At 38.4% G+C, this 20,723-nt stretch overlaps 1 long non-coding RNA gene across 1 annotated transcript; it reads right to left on the bottom strand.

Annotated features, from left to right (window-relative positions):
* Positions 1 to 17,073: 17,073 nt before the first annotated feature.
* On the bottom strand, positions 17,074 to 20,304 carry LOC309689391. The gene is made up of 4 exons (XR_014271349.1): positions 19,367 to 20,304; positions 18,546 to 18,663; positions 18,263 to 18,431; positions 17,074 to 17,751 (listed from the first exon to the last, which is right to left on the bottom strand). It is a non-coding gene; the product is annotated as an uncharacterized lncRNA (long non-coding RNA).
* Between the last annotated feature and the right edge of the window lie 419 nt (positions 20,305 to 20,723).

Genomic DNA, 20,723 nt, shown 5'->3' with positions numbered 1-20,723 from the left:
ATTATCAGACCCGTGTTTAACATTGCTTAGAAATGTTTGTAGGTTTTTTTTCTGTCTCCTGTAAAAATCTTACACTCTCAATTCTCTTCATTTTGCATTTATTTAGTTAGTGGTAGTTTTCACACTGAAACCGCAGCGCTTGATTAGATCATCCTTCTGTACACTGTCACAAATCTAAGCGTGAACATCAGCTTTCTGATTTTTTAGACCATGTGGACATACATTTTTATCTTCACGTGGTCAAAAAAAATATTTTTTAGTTTGTTAGTGACTATTTCTTCAAATGTAGTGCAGTTTGTATTTTTTTATTTCACATTTTTGATACTTCTCTACCAAACTAACAATTAATTATATTCTATTCTAGAGCCAAGATTGACAGATTGTATTGGTTTAGTAACACCATAAAACCTAACGCTGTTCTATTTATTACATGAGCCTGCACCCCTGAATAGTTAGCGCTTGTTTTCTTAAAAAAAGGCTAAATGAATTATTGTTATGATTATTATAATTGTTTGTTATTGAAGACAGATTATTTTGTCTATCAGTCAAGTAATAGCAAATAAGACAGGATAGCCTGAAATGTTAGCCACTGTGATAAATAAATTGGAATAATTTCCAATTCGGAATTATTCTGAACAGTTACTCAATTACTATATTTCTATTTTCAATATTGCTTTGTGTTTGTGTGTGATTAATTTATTATTTAATTTAGTAGTTCATGTTTAACATTACAAGAGTCAGCATAAGGGCATAAAAAGACAACACAGCTGCTTGAGGCCTCCACACCACCAGGGGGAGTCTCAAGCTCATTAAATGTCACACAAAACTAGCGGGTAAATGTATGTGTATATATATATTTTTTTTCATCCGTGGAATATAAATTTTGAACATATAAAACAAAAACAAAAATGAACCTTTAAGTAAGGTGAGCTTGGTTTATATTGTATGTGAATCAAAGGCATTATGGTTGGCAGCCTACCTTTAGCTTACTAGTCAGTTATAACAGCCCAGAGAACATGTGTGGTCTTTGTGTTTGGATTATGTTCCTAAATAACGATCATTTTAACATAATGAAAAAATTCTATTAGCTAGTTCTTCGGTGTAAGATAATTGTTATTGCTCAGTAACTAACAGGTGAAAATGTATGTCCTTAATATTTGACTACCATTGTCCCATTATGAAACAGGCCTTTTGTTCTATAGACCAGCCTTATTTTGGAGTCTTTGCTGTTATAATCCAGCATTGTTACACCTCAGTTAGCTCCGTGTTTTAATTTTTAAGACCTGCTTCTACTGCTTGATTAAAATATTTCCTCAGAAGCTTTGCTGAAACATTTCGGAACATAGAAAACAACATCTGCCTATGGTGCTTTCCAGTGCACTATAAGCCACGATAAGGGTTGTGTTAGGCGTACAAAGCACAAAAAATCAAGCATGGACCACATATTGTTAACGCTGGCGCTTCTGAGGTGGGGGATGGCTTCAGAATCAAATTGTGCTTAAGGCCCCATAAAACCTTGGGCTGATTAGCCACTAGCACTATATTTTCTGATCCCAAACCTTATGCTGGTTTATTGTAATCACATTAACATTAGCACTCTAACATACATTAGTAGGTAAAACATACACCAGCATTATATTACATTTTTTTCTATATTTTAATGTGTGAGTCATTTGCTTTATTTCTTTGCCTCATAAATACAGTGTGTGTCTGTGTTTGTGATTGTCTTGATTTGCACATCTGTAAAAACGAGACATCAAGATGCACAGGACTGACTGGTTCCATGTCTTCATTTTTATTTCATAAATAAAAGTAAAAAGTTGATTAAGAAAACATCCCACATGATTTAACTTCAATTACTCCCATGTCCATAACCAGCTCCCCACCAGCCCTATAGCCTGGATGCCTGCCTGTCTCTCTGTGCTACATCACTACACCACTTCCCAGTTTGGCAACATTGGAGACATGTTAGCTATACGCTAACAGCACAAGACAGGCACCCAGGCTGGAGTTTTAATATTGGTTACAGAGGCTCCCTTGTGAGGATGCCATATACCCTTAACAGCACCCTGGGGAGCTTAAGAGCACCCATTTCTGAAGACAATGAAAGAGATTCAAATACTGTAATAATCAAAAGAAAGTGCTTTTTGTTGCCGCATCTCAGCTTCTTTTCTTCGTGTGCTTGAGTCAAGGTGTGGCATCGCCTTTCCTCTCTTGCTCAATGGCTAGAAAAGAAGAGAGAAACACAACCGTTGGTAGGCTCTTGTTCAGTAAACGTGTGTGAGGATGTTGCTTTTTGATTTTGCTGTGTATAAAATGTGTGATGACATTGCAGCTGTTTGCTTCAGAGCTCCCGCCGGCTGACAATGCGGTCTCTCGATAGCACAGGAAGTGATGATGAGGAGCTACTGACAGTAACAAATGATTGCAGACGACGAAGCCTTTGTGGCTTCAACAGTGATCAGAAACACACGGCGCACAACGAGCACTCACTCTCTTTGGTGGGCAGAGGGTTTTTCTCTTTTGTCTCCGTCTTCTTCAGCTTCGTCTTGTCGAAACGAGCGATCTCGGTCATGTCAGGCTTGTCAGACATTTTGGCTGGCAAAGGTGAGAAAGATACCTGAGCACACACATTTGACCTTTCCTGTCGAGCCTTAAATTGATAATGCAGCATAATGTGATCAAAATCATTGTAGCAATCTGAAAGTTCATCGTAGGAGCCATTAAATCTGTGAAAGCTTTGTCTAGCCTTTAGAATAAACTCTGCAATGACTGTACATAAAGGGAGTGGCTACTACATGTGCTGCTCAGACTACATCCACATGGATGAACATGGGTGGTGGCTGCCTCCCACACGGCTTCACATTGGCTTCTCCAAAACGTAGATGTAGTCAACATGTGCTTGCTTTCACCCAGCTGTATTTTCTTTCCTTTGTCCCTGATTTTACCTCTCTAAGGCTAAAGTCTTTGTTCTCTCCCTCTGCATCATCTCTCTCTCTTTCTCTCTCTCTCACCCTACTGCATCCACCCCTGCAGCCTTGTGGATATAGGCAATGCTCCACAGGCTCCACTGCAGTTTTATTCCTAGGCTAGCCTCAGGTCTGACTAATCTGCCTTTCACAGTCTAGCCCAGTCATGCCTGTCTGAACTGCTGCTTTGTCAGAGTCTTCTGTGCAAATATGACAAGCCCACAAGCCTGCAGCAAGTCATTTACAAACCAAGCAACGGCAATCTCCTCACTAGTGTGAATTTGAATGGGGCCTAGGAAAATCACTTTGACAAAGAAATAGATATGCTTGGCACACATCCAGAATGTTTATGGCGCACTGAGTCATTTCTATTTCGCGACATGTATATACACTAAGCTTAGCATTAATATTAATATTAGCAGTGATATTCTCACCCTTTCCGATTCATTGTTAAATCCAATTATCCAAACAATTTGTAATATTGTATCTTTATCTCTATGACCATCAGTGTCCTCAACATCCCTTTTCCCACATTTTTTCTGCTGCCATTGCCCATCTAGCCACACCCAATCCTTTGTCTGAGTCCTGGTAAAAAATCAGAACCAAAGAGAAACACAGAAATGAAGAGCATACTAAGAGATGAATCATTCTTACCGACGTTCCACGAAGCAGTGGGCTAAAATCCACCGGTGGAGAGAGTAGGGAGGGACAGCGATAGCGAGATGGAGAGAAGAGAGGGGCACGGAAGCTGAGTGATTCTGCCGGTGTGTGCACGCCTGCCTGCATCCAGGGTGTGGGTATAAGAGAGAGGGAGGGGAAGAGAGAGAGAGGTGGTGGTGGTGGTGAGAGAATGACTGAGAGCTTGGTCAGCCTCCCTTCATGTCATCAATATTAATGTTCTCAAGGGGAAAAGACTAAAAGGAAAGCAAACACTAACAAGAAACAGCTGTTTTGTGTAGATCATCTAAACATAAAATGATTAATTATTCATCTAATACAAAGAGTTTGTTATAGATTGCCTTAAACCCTGTTTTGCTGAGTAAGCCGGAGACACAATGCACGAAATGCTAAAAAGAGGAGTCGAGCTGCTTCTATTACTAAACACGACGACATTTAATGGATGTGTATAGTGTATTTCACTGAAAAATGATATATTTTATCACTGTACTTATTTGTTTGTTTCATTTGTCACTATAGTAAATAATAAGTATAGCATTATATCAAAGTTCACTAAGTAATAGCGGTTTATTTTTACTGAGACATGCCATGGACTAATGCCACATTCCACAAAGTATCACAGGGTGTCGTTGCTGTTCATGGTCTAAGCATCTGCAGTGGTGAATAAATAAACTGTCATACATCTTGTGCATGTTCTCTCAGTGTCTGTGTAATAGTGTGAGGAAAGTACATATTAGCATTAGCAGTTACATATAACTTTGATATACTTCTCCCCAAAAACCACCAAAACCACCAAAACAGGAAGTAAGGTAACAGGAAAGAGATTGCATACAGTTATTAAAACACCCAGTACTTATAACAGTAACACCTAGTATTTCCTGTTTTAGAAAGATGTGAAACTGTACCATGGAACTGTATACACTAATGTACTAATGTAATGTACACTAATGTATACACTTTTAATAACTTATAGTGACAGTATATCAGCAGCACTTAATTAAAAACAAACAAACTAAAACAAAACAATAGAAATGTATATTTGCATTTGTCAAAATAGAGGTCACTACTCTTGACAATAGCCTGTTTATATCACATCCTCTCTATATATTCAAATATTTAATATAAATTCATGTGAAACTAGAAAAAAATACAGATTAAATGAAAGCAATTAAAATGTCCACAAAACTCAGTGTAGCCATGGTGAAATATGCTTTTTTAGTGACTATTCTTTTGGATCATGCTAATCACTTTGTTTTAATTGAATGCTTGAAATAAATGGTAAATGGCCTGTATATGTATAGTGCTTTACTCAGTCCCTAAGGACCCCAAAGCGCTTTACACTACATTCGGTCATCCACCCATTCACACACACATTCACAAGTGATCAATAAAAGTGATCAATAAAAGAAGATATAGAATAAAATATAGAATTTAAAAGAACTTGCATAGCACAAAACTTCTTATTTTCTATTTTCTATTTCTTTATTTCTAATTTCTTCATTTTTTATATAGAGACAAGAATGTAACATGAGAAGATTCTTTATATCAGGGGTCTCGAACTCCAGGCCTCGAGGGCCGGTGTCCTGCAGGTTTTAGATCTCACCCTGGGTCAACATAACTGAATCAAATGATCGGTTCATTACCAGGCCTCTGGAGAGCTTCAAAACATGTTGAGGAGGTAATTTATCCAATTAAGTCAGTGTTGGATAAACCTGCAGGACACTGGCCCTCAAGGTCTGGAGTTCGAGACCCCTGCTTTATATAATAATTTACTGTGGGAAGCACCAACAACAATGTGATGGCCAAACCCATGGCCACACTCTAAAAGTCTAAGTAACTCTTTTGTATTCTTTATTTCTTCATTTAAAACAACACACTTTAATTTGCAGTAGTTTATTGATTGGTTTGGATACATTTGTTCTATTTGTAAGCACGCATATTTAGTTTACTCATGTATTCATACCAGTTCATTACTTTGTTTGGTTTGTGACTAATATTTGTTTCTTTTACCTGTTTCTCACCTTTCATGATCCCTGGGAGTTGCCAGACAAAAAGTGGTAGCTAGGGTTTAAAGCAGTTAAATAGAAAGAGGGATGATTGGACTGCACCACCACTTCCTGCTGAAGGGGGAGAATGTGTATTTTCTTTAATTAAAAAAGCTTTTGTACTTAACTAAATATTTGAGTTTAGGGTTTAGTGGGTTTTGATTTTCTTATTTGGTGTTTAGTTTATTAAAAAGCTAGACTGTGCTGCATAGTTTTTGTGGTTTTGATTGTGTTTTGTTTAGTTACCCCTGTTGTGTCATAGTGGTCTGACCCAGCTACTGCCCCTGTGTGTCATTTCCTTTGGTTTGTTGAGTTTGGAGTTCTTTGCCTGAGTTTAATTTTGTTCCTTTGACCTCTTTTATTAGCTCATCATTTATTACTTTTGTAAAATAATTTTTTGGGTTAAATAAATGAAAACCCTTTTTTCTAATAATTCCTGTGACTCCTGCTAATTCAACTCGGTCCATCATAAACAACAACAACAACAACAATGATAGTAATAATTATAATAGAAATCTTATTTCCCAGAGCATTATTACTTATGTAATTAATATGATTAATTTAGTTAATGATATATAAAAAAAAGGAAACTCTGCTTTTCTTTAATACAATTTACATCTTTTATCAACATTATTGCATCAAAGTCGATATACCATCATGTGACTCTGGTGTCACAGAAATTTCAAGTAAACATTTTATGTGTTGTACTTACATAATAAACCCAAACTGCATGATTTTGACCCCAATATGAAATAACTGAAATAAACACACAACCGGCCAGCCAGGAGATCTAATCTCTCTGGAATGTCTTGGGTCTACCCTGGGGCCTCCTTACCTCCTCCTCCTTCTAAGGCATACCAAAAACACTTCATCTAGGAGATGCCCAGAAGCCATTCTGGTCAGATGCCTGAACCACGTCCAACTGGCTACTTTGGATGTGGATTCATAGTGGCTCTACTCTGTGTCCCTCCCAAATCCCCAAGCGTCTTATCCTATCTACAACAGACAACCCAGACATGCTTCAGAGGAAGCTTGTTTCTGTTTGTATCCATAATCTCATTCTTTCAACTATCCAGAGCTTGTGATCATAGGTGAGCGTCAGAACATAGATCAAACTGTAAATCAAGCTTCATATCCACATTACCGAAGATGCCACACCAATCCATCTGTCAAACCTCCCCTCAAACATACATAAGATCCTGAAATACTGAAACTCGTCACGGACACTCCACCTTTTTCCACATGAGAACCATGCAATCAGACTTGGAGGTGCTAATTCCCATTCCATCTGCTTCACACTCAAATGCAAAGTGTTCCAATGCAAGCTGGAGGCCATCTCTTGATGAGGTCAACAGAACCACATCATCTGCAAAAAAGACGCAATGACACCACTGAGCCTTCCATCCCCCCACATCTTGGCTGGGCCTAGAAATTTTGCCCAAAAATATAATGACAACAATCAAAGGGAGCCCTTTCTTCCCAATCTGACTTATTGCAGAAACGATTACAAGCATCTAAAACTAATCAGACTCAACAGGCAGTTATGGCACACAGTTTTCCCCATACTATACTGACATGTTACAGGAGGAGCAAGCAGTTGGTAACTCCCTTTCTGTGATTTGGGAAGTTAAACGTTAAAAACCATTGCTGAGTAGATTTTCCAGCTGAGCATTGAACAGTCAACGGGTGGAGTTTTCCTCACTCCCGAGAAGGTCATCGCTGCTTTGATTGGGGCTTTTAATGTAGCAGTATCCCAGTATTGTATCAACTCTTGTTTTCATGTGTGGCAGACCAGGTTATGGCCCATCTCTCGGGTACACTAGATCCAGCAACTTCTCCAACGTTCTGATAACTTCCCGTATGTGAAGTTCCCCATCCAGAAGGTGAAGTCACGGTTGGCACAGTTGAAGTGTTTGTTCCTTAAAATGACTGACCCCTGGATACTGTGCATTACTCCAATTTAGAACCCATGGCAAATATATTAACTAAATATTAACTAAATACTGTAAATAGTTCCATTTATTAAAATTGCAAAGGTGGAATTAAGTGCTTTTGAGCAAGCTACCCTGGAGCACCAAATTGGTAGTTACACACTGAAAAAAACCCCAAGAAAGCAGACATAGAAAAAAAGGTCTATCATTAGGAAAAGTGTGGCCAACTAAGTTATGAAAATTTGGGATTGATAGGACACAAAAAATTAAATAAAAACACCTATGATGAAAAAAATATGCACCTTTATTCTGCATGCATGTATTAATGTCAATAAACTGGTTCTTCTTGAATTTTTGTAGTGCTAGGCTAAAAACAATATTCTACTATCCTTTAAACTAAGAGGATTAACGGGGAAATCATTAATCATTTATTACTCATTAGCAGCTGTATGTGGGTGGTTTTATTTTCCACCTAACTCACTTGGTGCTCAAACAGCTCTTGATTACATCGTACACTAATAAAGTTGTGATGTGAGGAGCTCATGGTCCTTTCCTGACATCATGAAGCCCGCTACTCATTCCTCTCTAATCTTCCCAGAGGTACGGTTACAGTCTGCCGATGGCAGCTGCTGAGGAAACCCATCTCAAAAAAGAACAGCTCATCTCCAATCAGCATAGATGATGAGTCAACATGACCTGGAATGGAATCAAGTGACTGGATATGAAATGACATCATTCATAAATTTTAATTCTTTTATCCCCAATAAATTCTATCTACGATTTCCTTTCTTTTTTGTGCACATCTCTCCCTCTTGCTATATATTTTATGAAAAAAATGAAAATAGATTGTTTGTACAATTGTTTGTACAATTTTAACACGGTTGAAGTCAATATTTGGTATTACCACCTTTAGTCTTCAATAAAGCCTGAACGTTCCCAGGCAACTTAGCTGCCTGTAGTAGTCAGTGGTCTTGGAGGACAATCTATGAGTGAATGTGTTCAATGGTTTGTTTTTGAATCCAGATATATTTTTACTGCAGTGGTCATTTTTTTTGCATCATTATCATGCTGCAAAAATAAAGCATTTCACACTTTCAAGATGGTACTGCATGGTGGATCAAAATCTGACAGTGTTTTTCTGCATCATAATTCCATAAATTTTCAAAAGATCCCAAACATCACTGGCTGAATCGCAGTCCCAAGCCATGACAGAGCCTCCACTGTGTTTTATAGATGCGTGTGTACATCTCTCCTGACCTCCTCTGCACATATTGATGATTATTTAAACTAAAAGTTATACCTTTGTATTCCTCACTTCATAGCATCTGGTGCCACAGATTTTCTGTCTTTGGGAATTTCCTTGTTAGTGCAAAATTCTATTTTATAAGGAAAAATGGCTCAAAACTTTTGCACAATATGGCATGAGTGGTACTTCATTTACTGATAACATGTTGCCAGTCATGTTCACTTTTGCTACATTGTGCTATAAATTCCCTGCACCAACATATAGTACGATACATAAGCACATAAGCACTTAGCCCTTTCAGTCTGAGCCCAACCCTTGAAATGATGCGGTGATTTAAGCAAAATGACCTCTGGTAAGCACTGTGTTAATGTGTGACATCACATTACTGGATGACTTTGGGCTTTACTGGATTACATCAACGTTATATTAAGATCACTGTCTCTAAAGTGGTCTCTGAGGAAACTACAGCACCACCTACTGGCTGAAGTCTTGAGGTTCTTCATTTAGCCCAATCCATTGTGCACACAGAATTGAAAAAAAAAATTACAACAAAATTAATCATATCTTGCAACCTGGTTATATTGAGACTCAACTCAAACCTTGCTGAAACCTACATACAGTCTCTAAATAATCCACACTATCCTACGTGAATGCCTTCTGGAGCTCATTATATTTCAATGCTCTTCAAGTCACACACTGATTCAGCCTTTCAAGCATATCTTTCTAATAAGCTGTTTGTTTCCTTGTAATGTTGTGAAGGGGGAAGACGATTTCTGACCTTCTCTAATTTGTCCAGGCCCTCAAAATTAACCTTTTTGCTTGAAATGTTATATCTGAGGGTGGGAGAGGAGACACGCTCTGACAAAGGTCAGCCTTAGAAGCCAACTGACTTGTCAGAAAAATCTGACATCCTACTTCCCGTTGATGAGTGGTAATAGACCAGTACACCTTTTGTGGGTTCAAATCTGTGTTTGTGCTACAGTGTTTAAATCAATGATACCAGTAGAGAAGAGCACATACTGAGATCCCATAGGCAAAAAATGGCAGAACCATACATAATTCTATAGATGAATAGATAAATGATATGTAAGAACTACTCTTTTATTTTTTATTTTCTCTCTCTCTCTCACTCTCTTTTTTTTTTTTAACATCCAGAAAGGCCTGTTCTGACACATTAAAACAATTATTTTCTTTGTACTAAACACAGGATGGCAGCACAGGACTATTTAAAATTTGTTGGCTTAAAATTAAAGTGAAGTTAACAGCCTATGAGGGACCACCAGGGTGCAGTCATCCCTCAGCACTAACCAACAGCTGGTAACAGCTTAAATTGTACTGTCACCGACTATGTATGTATGTGTGTGTGTGTGTGTGTATATATATATATATATATATATATATATATATATATATATGTATATATATATATTCCCTCTCCCACTTATTCCATACTTGTTTCTTAAAAGCAAGAGTCTGAAGCCAGTTAGCTCAATGGTTTCAGTATGACACTATAAGATGACAGGAAATTAGTAAAAAATGGAGCCTCTAGTAATTATTGTCAATTCTGCAGAGAAGCTTCAAGTACAGCAACATTTACAGTAATGGCAAATAACTAACAACAGTTCTGTGACTAAATTGCTCTCAGGCTGTTCATTTACAGCGGCTTCTTAAATTCCTGTTGAAGGTTAATCACTGTCAGACAGTTAATATAAGAATACTAATTAAATAAGGTTAACAGGTTGGGAATTGTTAAAAACTAGTATTAATTGGTTGGGGAGGGCAGAGGTGGGTAATTAAGTTTACACTACATTTTATGTAGTTTACACTACATGGAATAAAATACTATGCATTCATTAATATTTGCTGTACAGAGTGTGTTTGGAGGCATGATTTCTCATTTTGGTCACAGTTTGTGAATGTTTGCAGAGTATGCTCATCTGTCTTTGCTTGTGGGTAGAAGAGAAAGTAAAGGTAAATATGAAGCTCGTCAGTGGCTAATGGATACAAAAGATAGGTGACACTTAATAATTTGTGCTGTCAAATTTGTCTTCATAACTTTAGCTTTGATTAATTAATTAGTTTGAACACTGTACATAAAAGAACTTTAATGGCACAAATCTTTGATGATAATGAAGGTATCGTCCAACCCTTCTTATTACTCAGTCACTTTTAGATGACTTAACATAACACCGTTGTTGGAAGAGGACAAAGAAAAACCATAATGTAATTAGCACCTTAGCATTAGCATAATCAGTATTTGAACATTTTTTTTAACAGCATCCGCTGTTTAATTGTACAAACCTTTTTCCTCACCTGTTAGCTTAGTACAGAGAGAGAACAGTGCACACAAAACCATATACAACATGTTAAGCTTGTGTCAAAAAATTAGCTTTAGCACTGTTGGTTAGGTTTATATTTAGTCAGGCATGAAAACATGGTGGTTGCATAAGGCTGAACCACAGAAATTATAAATGACAAGATGTAACTTCAGGCTTCTGAGAAAATGAAGCCAAACTGCAAACATGCATTCTTTTTAAAGAGAAGGGTAATGAATGTGGCTGAAAAAAGACTTTCAGACCTGGAGAGAACTGCTAACCATGTGACATTAACTGGACTGCCACTTTAGACATATGACAATGTAGAGTAAAGTGGATAAGGCCTCAATAAAACAGGCATAGAATTTGGTCAGCAACCACCTGGTGCAAGAGAAAAATGTGTATTCCCCAAGTGACTGGCAAAAATATTCATGTAATGGCTTTTTCAGTGTTCTTTCCCACTTCCCTTTTCTGGTAGGCAGTGGGGAGGTAGGGCATACAGCCCAATCTGGCGGAGAGGTGTGGGAAGCCAGATCGGGCGCCCCCCTTCCGGCTCTCCTCTCTGCTCTCGCCTATCTTGTACGTTTTGTCTTACTTCTCTATATCACCTTTTCTATCCCTTTGAAGAAGTTAGGCTCTGTAAATGCTAAAGAGGTAAGTATTATTTCTCCGTTGCAGCAAATAGATAGGAGAAAATAAACTGTAGGAAACTAAAGAGAAGAAAGAAGATTTGAAATAACAATTTAACACAAACCAGTGACACACTCCAGGGCCTGATCAACCCTGGCAGGGCCTCTTTGGATGAGGGTGTCTAGATAATGGCCGAAACACCCAATGAATCCAAGGTCCACTACTGATGATGTGTCCCAAATCTTAATATGATAATCTAGATCAGATCTCTTATCCCCTCAAAAAAATGGCAGATTAGCTTGGGTAAAAGACTGAAAGTTAAGGCACACAACAATGTGTGCTGCTGGTAAAGTTTCTGGGCTGCTAAATTTTCCTGTAGTTCATAAAAAACACACTGACATATCTGCAAACACTTGCCAATATTCTTCAAGCAGTGGCGAAACTGTGAAAAGTGTAACACAAACTGGAAATGGAGTAAATGTTAAGCCTTTTAAAACATGTTCACTGCAGCACTGCCTCAGTGCTGCAGTGAACATGTTTTGTGGCACAACTACTGCAAACCACAGTTTTTTGTTTTGCCCTTTTTCAGATTTTGCTAGCATTCTGCTTATAGTTCGTGAGTGCTTGCAGTCAAGTTGGCACAATGACTGCAGTGTGTTGACAGCATCAGTCATAAAGAGAATTCTGGTGTAGCACCCGATTTGCAGTTTCAGCTAGTGACAGCTAGCAATGTCCAAAAACCACTCGCTAACCAATTGAGATACACATTTCTCAACAATACATCAACAGGGTTTGTACTGTGGTATGAATGTGAATTTGTGTCACGCTATTCCACTCTTGCTCTCACACTCTCACACACTCATTTCCCTTGCAATTTTTCTCTCCTTGCAGTCTGGTGGACAGAGAAATGCCTCTGAACACACATTAAACGTTACAGGCATCGACACAGACATTTGTATGCACACATATCGACACTTGCACACAGCTTAAGTTATTTTTCATCATCTGGCCTGATGGAAGATGATTTTAAGTGCTGGAAATAGATTGGGCAATTTATTTAGCTCCCCCCTGAACAAAAGCAAGGCGACATTGTTATTCAACAAGAAGAACTCTGGCTGAAGTGTAATTACTAACCACATTCAAACAAATTAAATCCTGCCCAGAGCTTTTTTATCAGCCTTAAACCAACAGAATGAAGGGACTCTAATGCAAATATGCAAAGGCCTCTCAAAATAATCTCTTTACTTTGTCAGCCATTCTGAGAGCACTGATTTGTCTGTCAAACAAGTCTGATTACTCCGTATTCAAAGAGGAATTAGGTGTTAAACAAAATGGAGCTGGTAAGCAGCTGAAACTCTGCATGCTTTTTTTTCCTGAAGACTTGTTGGATTTGTGGGATGGGTTAGGACAGAGCAGGATCAGTAAGACCTGATAAGCGCTCTGGCTCAGCTCATGATCTACACGACTAATGATGCAGTGTTTGACTGGTGCCCTGTGTTCCATTGCTGGGCCAATGAGCTGAGAGTATCTCGGTGTGGAGGAGTTATCTCACCTAGCCAGCTGGAGGACAGTGACAGAGATGAAAAGAGAGGGAAAAAACAGTCGAGATAGAGCGAGAGATGAAGGAGAGAGAGAGTGGGGGAATGAGATAGATGGAAGATTCGAGCACTGTTCTAAAAAACATGTTTGTAATGCACCTTATCAGGTAACTCTAAGGAATGACTATCTGAATTTGTTGCCTGTAATAGTGTCTGTGTGTGTTCATAGTTTTGTTAGTGTTGTGGGGTTTATGCGCATCCATTACATCACTCTTCCTGAAATATCTTCTTTTAGGGTGAGCTAAGGCCTTGTTTGCAAGCACATCAAAGTAAATATCCTCTATGCATCTTCTCTCTTTCAACATCTCTCCCCCTCATCTCCTCCTCAACTTTCTTCCAGGGATAAATGCGATGTGTTAAGCATTCACACAACTGAAGGGCTTGAATAGATTAAGCAAATGATCAATCCTTTCAGTCCACCCGCCTGTAAATTAAATGACTGGCACAACCAACGAATTTGCTCATTTGTGAGAACTAAACGTGAGAAGGGTATTGAACGCAATCCCTGGCCGTGCAGGAAAACAAAACTGAGCGTTGTTCATTTCTGACAATTAAAATAACAATTAGCTGCTAAATGATGGTGCAGTGGTGCTCTTTTTAAATCCCTGTATCAGAGTGTTTTTAGTTTTGAGTTATATCAGCAAAGAACAAAAGGTATGAAAATGACTGTAAGCATCTGCAGCATGTACCTGACCTCGGGGTGCACATTCACTGATCTCTTGAAAGGTTGTGCTATCGTCTATGATGACACTGCGTCCCGGACACCTCGCTCTCTAAATGCTTAAAATTCAGGTGTGGAAAGTGTAAAGAGGTAATATTTGATGCATCGCTGAATAAATCTTTCCGAGTAAGAAAAAACCCACAAAAAACAAAGAAAAGAAAATAACACAATAAAGTAGACAGGAACTATTATTTTACTTAATAATTTCCATCCATCCTTTCACTTCTGCTTATCCTTTTCAGGGTCACGGGGGGAGCTGGAACCTATCCCAGCTGTCTTAGGGCAAGAGGCGGGGTACACCCTGGACAGGTTGCCAGTCTATCGCAGGGTGAACAAATAGACAAGAGAAAACCAATTGCACTGCATTCCTACCTATGGGCAATTTAGTGTTTCCAATTAACCTATCCCCACCATCTGCATGACTGTGGGAACCCACGGAGAACGTGCAAACTCCACACAGAAAGACCTGGGCCTGATGGTGGAATTGAACTTAGGACCTTTTTGCTGTGAGGCAACAGTGCCAACTGTTGAGGGCGACCGTGACTCAGGGGGTTGGGAAGCGTATCTGTAACTGGAAGGTCGCCGGTTCGATCCTCGTGCTCTCTGTCCTGGTCGTTATGTCCTTGGGCAAGACACTTTACCCTACCGCCTACTGGTGTTGGCCAGAGGGGCCGATGGCGCGATATGGCAGCCTCGCTTCTGTCAGTCTGCCCCAGGGCAGCTGTGGCTACAACCGTAGCTTGCCTCTACCAGTGTGTGAATGTGAGAGTGAATGAATAGTGGCATTGTAAAGCGCTTTGGGTGCCTTGAAAAGCGCTATATAAATCCAATCCATTATTATTAACAACCGTGCGACTGTGCTGCCTTAATCATTTCAAATCTGTTATTTTTTACATGGCATCTGACAATTTTTAGGTCTGCAGTCTGTCCTGTTATACAGTCTCTACTTCCTGTTATCGGTCAACCAATGTCAGTAAATGACCAAAGAGTGGCTGGTTGGTGTGTTTCTTAGAGATCTGTCTCTGCTTTTGATCTCCTACAGTGAACAAGATTTTCTGCCAGTTTGTGTTCACACTTCCCGGCCATAACATTTTATTTTTGTGACTGCACGATTGTGCTTCCAATCCATCTTTGATTTGTTCAGTTTTCCAGATAAGCACATAGTTGAATAATTTTCTATGACTCTTCTTCTAAAAGAGCTTGAAAATCTGCATTGTGTTAAAGAGGACTCGGATGTTTTTTTTAATGTATATATTTTTATGATATATAGTTAAACTAATTTTAATTGCTGGAATCATTTGCTTACAAATGCTCTTAGATAGATATAGGCCTCTATTGGATTCTTGTCTCATGCAGCAGTCACATAGATGTAGATGTTGCATATCCAAAAATCTGTTAACAAATACATAATAAACACAAATGATAGAGGGCATGCATATGAACAGAAGGAGAGATGAACATACAGTACAAATACAAATTCAACAATACTGAGAACACTATAACTTAATAAATGCAGCAAATGATAAAAGCAAAACACATAAAAAATATCAACAAGGACCATGTTAGTAACCATGGAGAAGTGATAAACTGTCACTGATAAAAAGATGAAGCAGCTTAACATTCAATATAAAGTTAAAATAGTGTGTAGGATGAGGGGAGGTGTTTATTTATTTATTTTTCTTGGCTGAGAATATGAAAAATCTCCACAGAAGCAGTCTTGTCCACTTTCCTAAACCCTCTTAAAGTACTAATTTGCCCTCATATTGTATCTCTTTTGGTGAGATTAGAGGGAAATGGTGTGAAATAATATATCTATACCATTTGAGTTCACTATAAGGATTGTAGTGTATCTGCTCCCTTATTCCTTGTTGACATGTTAAACAATCTTATAGAAATTTACCATATAAACTGCCTAAGGTGCCAGCATTATCAACATCTATATAGATGTTGGGAATTATTTTTGTAACGCCTTAATTCTTAGAAATAATAAACACGATAAACCAAAAGTTAGGTATTAATGTTTGATTAATTATTTCTTTGTTGTAGCAACAATTCCTGGCAATTAACCTTATAGCGTTGGAAAGCCTGTTTGTTTCCCCTTAAATGGCGCCATATTTATACGGAAAATACATTTGTGGATTGAGCAGCAATGTTGAGTATGTGGGCCAAATGTAGTCAATGAAAGTATGACAATGATCACCCCAACTAAGTGGGGTCTAATAGGGACTACCTCCAGAATTTGGGAGTGGAGAGGATTCAGCAGTCTCCCTAAAATCCTGACCTCAACACTACTGCACACTTTTAGGATCAACACAAATGCTGGTTGAAGAACTAGATGCCATCCCACAGCATTGTGTGACCAAGCTGGTGACCAGCATGAGGAGGAAGTGCCAGGCTGTATTGGTTGTGTATGGTTCTTCCACATGCTATTGAGGCACCAGTTTGTTAGCGGAATAAGCTGTTTGACACTACACTGTAAAAAAAAACGTGCTGTTTTTACAGGAAAACCCTGGCAGCTGGGGTTACCAGGGACTTCCTGTAAAAACGCTTTACAGATGCAACTTGTAAATTGATTTACAGTGAATGAATCTCAGATTAAAACTGTTAAATCTACAGGAAAAAGAAGTTAATTTCACACATAGATGTGATATATAAATACACTATTTCCTGTATCTTTTACAAATAATAAATGCTTTTTGTGGATCCATAAACTGCAAAATTAACAGGGAAATATCGTACAAAGAACTAATTTAAAATGGTAGAACTACGGTGAAACTGTGCATATTAAATGGAGCTGCTCTGTAAATTATACATAAAATCTATGCTGAATATTATATGTTTTAATGTAAAATTTTAACCATAACCCAGCAAATTTCTTACTGCTACGCCTACACCCAAACATGCAAAAATACACATGAGAAAACACAAGAGAGGAAAATATCACTTTTGGGAAATTTATTTTGCAGCCACATTAGCAAAATGACAGCAAATGGATCCATTTTTCCAACTAACACAATATGCAAGGCACACAGCAACTACACAATTCAATCAAAATATAGGCTATAAAAGCTGTGGAACATTCCTGCAAAGCAAGAACCATGTTCATGAAACAAGCATTTGTTAGACCCTCCACCAGAAAAAGTTAAATAACCTGTTAAGACTTTAAAACAAAAAACACATATTGTGCCAAAAATGATCATAATCACCGTGCAACGCAACACGCACCCTGCTGTCACCACAACCATGGCCCTGGTCAGAAAACATCAGCAAAACCACGTGGTGAAACAAACCTACACATGTGGTCTAGAAACACTGCAGTAGCAGCATGTTGTTTTTTTTCTTTTCTTATGTAAATAAAGAACATTCCTACAAAGAAAGAACATCTTCATGAATTGGCTTCATGCATTCGACCAGTAAAAGGTTCCAGTACACATTGTGGAACAAAATTAACAAAGTAAAACTAACAGTCCACAGAGAGTCAAGATTTAGGCTTAGCGCCACTCGTGGTCGGCGAGATCCTAAATCAGGGTGAGGACTCGAGGGTTCACACTGAGACGACGCTTTGAGTTTTTGTTCTCTACTTTGGTTCCTTTTTCTGGGTTTATGGAGAAGAAACACCTGTAGAATAACAATCATATAAAAGTTTATTAAGCATTTTTATAATTGATCAGTTAAAATACACATACAAAGTAAGTAAAAATTAAGTATATACATATATATACAGTCATGGCCATGACCACGTTCAAGACAAAGTATAACCAAAATGCTGTGGGGAAGTGAACAATGCATGGTCAAAAGTATTGGCACCCTTCACGAGTGTCTTCTGCAGTGATATGTCACACTTTAGCATTGTTAAAATCCAAAGCAAAGGTTATAGGTAGTCAGACGTCAGTTGACGCTTGGTCTAGCCCTGAGTCTCGGCCAGGCTTGGACCCAGATTCAGACTGTTAATGTATTTAAAAAAACCAAACAAACAAAAAAAACAACAACAAAAAACAGAAAAAACAACTGAAACCGGCTCCAAAGCCGACCGAGACTCAGAGCCAGACCTGGACTCGAACCACATCAAAGCCAGACTCCAGATCCCAGAGTCTCAGTTATGAGAAATAACAAAGCCATATTTGTTCACCTCTGAAGAAACTCTAAAGTGGAAGCCAGCTCAGATGGATAATGGATGTTGAAATTGTAGTAGCTCCCGAACATGAGGCACAGTGCAGAAATGAAGGAGGATATGTTTGTGCTGACGAGGTGCCGATCAACACTCAGCATGTATCTTCTTGAGGAATAGCAGGACTGTCCTGTGAAGAAATTATTTAACAGGTTATATCAATAAACACGGCAGTCACATGACATTCTATAAAAAATGCACTTAAAAAAAAAAAGAGAGAGAGAGAGCTATGAAACAGACTTACCACACATGATAATAGTGGGTGTCAGAGGCACTTGCTCCAGTTGTACCTCATCTGCCAGACATGTATCTTCAACACAGAGAAGCATGGACTCCTCCTTCTCTTCAAAGTAGCTGAGTAGCTGTTTAAGGTAAAAGAGACACATGTTTCTGAGATAAGAATGACTATCCTTCTCTGGCATATCACTGGCTGAACTAGCAGATGCCATAGTTTCATGTGTTTTTTCTGAATATTCTGTACTGTCATTTGGGGGCTGAGGACGAGATTCCTTGTACATGTCATCAATACCATCTGGGGAACAAGCTTTATGCTTCCTACACATGTGAGAAGTAAATGATGACTTTTTTGTAAACATATGCTTACAACCACTTACTGGACATGACACAGACCTGCCCCCTGCAATATGATCATTTAAGTGAGACACTAGCTCTTTCACTGTTTGAAAATGGCGGGCACATAATGAAACTGCACATTTTAAATCTGCAACAAGAGCTTTAGGAGTAGCTTGAAGTGCAGGTGCATTGTGCACACGATAAAAATGCCCCTTGAAAGCAGAGTACATGGTGAATGTTTGGCTGCAATTGGCGCCAACACATTTAAAAATACAACAAGGCTCATTCTTATGCACTCTGCAATGTAGTACATAGCCTCTTAATGTGACCAATACCTTTTTACAAAAGACGCAGATGATCATTTTTAGTATTTCTAAAGTTTGCCTGTGCTTTTCAGCTGAACTAGCATGCTAGCGCTAGGTTATGAGCCTTGGTCTAAATATCAACTGGTGCTTTTATCTCGAAAAAACGTCGCCAAGATATTGAACTTACCGTGCAGACTTTCTGACGAACAAACACAGATCCTCAAAAAACACTTGAAATCGTATGTTTGTAATTTGTCCTAACAACGTAGTTGCTGAAAGTTCGATGTTTTCTTCTCCCGTCTTCGCTCTCGTGCTGGCTCGTTAGCTATAGTCGTGAACTAGGCGCTCTTCTCCTCCCGCCCTCACGTCATTATCCAATCAGAGACGAGCTTCAGATGCACATTCAAAATTAGGCGCGCTCAGTGCAACTGTGAGTGGCCTGAAGTAGCTTACAGCTCTGTGGAGATGAGGCACCATAGAGATCCTATGGGAGGCACTGTAAGTTTGTTTAGCCTTTAATAATGAGACATTGCTGACCTAACCCAAAAAAGTATTCTAGTCTAAGTATCACATTGCAATTAAAAGAAACATAAAGAATACAAGCATTATGACAGAAGCATTACTTAGTCGTTAAATAATAATTTCTTATTGGTTACCCTACAATAGGCTGCAAATGATTTAAGAAAAAAACATGATGTAAACAATTTTAATTGTATATTTTTATATAGCCTATAAATGGAGAGGCAACCTCTCAGGTTCACAATGACATCTTCTGTGAAAACATTTTTATTAGTCCAATCCATGACTTTGCATCATTTCATGAATCATGTTAAAAGTAGGCCCAGTACATCCATGCAGTTGTAAAGTGACTTACATATACGTCATGTGTTTTTAAGAAAAACTGACTAAAACTGTGATTTTTACAGTATTTGCATGTCAAATTAACATGATTGTTTGGTTATGAGTATTACGGTGTTTCACTGTTTTTATTCACAGTATTTGTAGTTTTAACCAATAAATTTGATTATAATCACACATTCATGTTGTAAATATAACAGGAACATTCTGTTTAAAGGTTTACAATAATTCACTGTGATCGAAACAGGAAAGTTGTGTTTTGGGGTTTACTATGCATTTCTGTAGGGGTTTTACATGGTTTTTATGTCAATTTCACTGCCCTTTTTTACAGTGTAGCAGGGAAGACCAGGAAAGTTTTTAATGGGAACAACCCACATACACAACTCTGCTGCTAAACCACAAATGCATTTTCCTTACAAATGTGGCACCATTTAAAGAAAACAAACAGGCTTTCCAACATATATAAGTCAGGGGTGGTTGTGACTAAGGAGGTAGAGCAGGTCATCTACTAATCAGAAAGTTGGTGGTCTGCATGCCAAATATTCTTGGGCCCAAGTTGCTCTCCAGTGCATCCATCAGAGTACAAATGTGTTTGAATGTTAGAAAGAAAGCATTGCTGCATAGAAATGGTGCTTGTATGAATGTGAATGGGTAAATGATACATGCTGTATAAGTTAGTCTGGTAG

Source organism: Aulonocara stuartgranti (assembly GCF_965226115.1).
Source record: "Aulonocara stuartgranti genome assembly, chromosome: 2".
Classification (NCBI taxonomy): Eukaryota; Metazoa; Chordata; class Actinopteri; order Cichliformes; family Cichlidae; genus Aulonocara; species Aulonocara stuartgranti.
The sequence above is the reverse complement of the archived record's forward strand: the minus strand, read 5'-3'. Positions and strand labels throughout refer to the sequence as shown.